At 35.9% G+C, this 1758-nt stretch overlaps 1 long non-coding RNA gene across 1 annotated transcript; it reads left to right on the plus strand.

The window, feature by feature from the left end:
• Positions 1 to 426: 426 nt before the first annotated feature.
• Positions 427 to 1751, plus strand: LOC111237935. Its single transcript, XR_002665795.1, has 3 exons — positions 427 to 457; positions 766 to 961; positions 1613 to 1751. It is a non-coding gene; the product is annotated as an uncharacterized LOC111237935 (long non-coding RNA).
• The last annotated feature ends 7 nt before the right edge of the window (positions 1752 to 1758 follow it).

Here is a 1758-nt window from a genome sequence, read left to right on the forward strand (position 1 = left end):
AAGTACCTTGAAATGTAACTTAAGTACAGCATTAATGTAAGTGTACGTAGTAACCTTCCACCACTGCGTCGATGTTTCATTTAGATGCATAATAGGAGCAAATACACGATGCCATCTTTAATGCCTAAACCCCATCTCTTGTGAACGCACCTGCAGCATTACGCTGAAAATAATCACCATCAGTGTAATTACAAACGGTCAATTTGCACCTGTTTACTAATTCACCTCTTCCCAGCGTTGTTTTAATGAGCTTGAGCAGTAAAATTACTCAGTCCATATTTTCTCCAGCTGTAGGTACTATAACTATAAAGCGGCAGAAAAGAGGAAGTGCTGGTTTTGACGGACTCTTGATTCGTGATAATCATTATTGGGCTTTTTAGAGGAAGTGGTGAAATTCACAGCCTTTGTACAACATGTACAAGAGTAGTAGAGATCAGCCTATGAATGTTCATAAAAGGTAATTGACATTAACATCTAAGCCATTTGTATTTGTTGTATTTGTCTATTGTTTTTCACAGAAATGTATTACTGTATGTCAACACACTGGCACTGCATTGTAAAAATACATAAAAACAATATAGTTAAGTTTCTATAAAATCCAAGTAGATGATGGTGAATTCAGCATTCTGAAAATGCTAACAAGATAATTATTTTATCATTACATATTTAACATGTCTCTTGAATATCTTATTAAATGCTGAGAGGCTTGAATGAACTGTAAATTTCAAAGATACCCAACCCTGTAAGCTACTCTCACTTCCTCAGTTGATCCATGAAAAAGAGAAGAGATGCTGAACAGAGGAAAGCTTTAGAGCCACAGAGCAAGACGAACTATTTTTCTCATGCTCACTGGATGTTAAAAAGGATATTTTCATTTCATTCGAACAAAGGAAGATAATTAAACTACAAGATCCTGTGGATCGGAGATCAGTGACGAAGCAGCTCTTCTTTGTGTGACGCAGTAAGTATCAGAAACTGTTATTCGCCGTTCGTCATATTGTTTGGTAACACTTTATAATACAGCCTGTGATTTACAAGGGTCAGGGTCAGTTTTGTCGGTTTAGATTTGTTTAAGTTGTGCATTCATGTAACTGGGTTAGAAAAGCTTTCAGATCTCTTCAGATTTCAAGACTCTTTAGTCTGAGTCGCAACAAGCTTTCATCTGTCCCAGCTGCCACAAGGAATCTATCGAGTTGGATCTGAGCTCTAATAACATCAGCAAACTTGGACGTGACGATTCCACCAATCAGACAATGCTTACAGTTCAACCTTCAACAGAATTCAATCAAATCTCTAAAACAATGTGATTTCAAGGACCAACCTCAACAAATCTTAGCCAACTACTTTTGAATGGGAATGAACTTTGCCATTTTAATTTTATCACAAATAAAAGACTGACCTGCTCCTACTGACAGTTGAGTGTAGTGGAAGAAAACAGGACATTTTAGAGGAAAAGTAGAAGAAATTCTGTACAAAACTTAGTGTTAAATTGTTAAATTTTTTCATACTGCACAAAGATATCATAATTTATTATACCGTTATAGTTTTTGAGTATTTGTTGTGTATTACCGCTTCTGATGGCCTTTATGTGTCTGTTTCCTTTCATTTTCAGGATTATTTTCTACAGTTTCACTGGTTCCTTACTGGTTGGGCTTCACTTGTTTGTTTTTAAGGGATACTTTAAAAATGGGTCCTGGAGTGAAAGAGAACGAAACAACAGCAACAGGAGGAAGAAAACAATTTCAACTCATAATTTTT

This window comes from Seriola dumerili, unplaced genomic scaffold, assembly GCF_002260705.1.
Source record: "Seriola dumerili isolate Sdu_G_001 unplaced genomic scaffold, Sdu_1.0 BDQW01001124.1, whole genome shotgun sequence".
NCBI classification, from domain to species: Eukaryota; Metazoa; Chordata; class Actinopteri; order Carangiformes; family Carangidae; genus Seriola; species Seriola dumerili.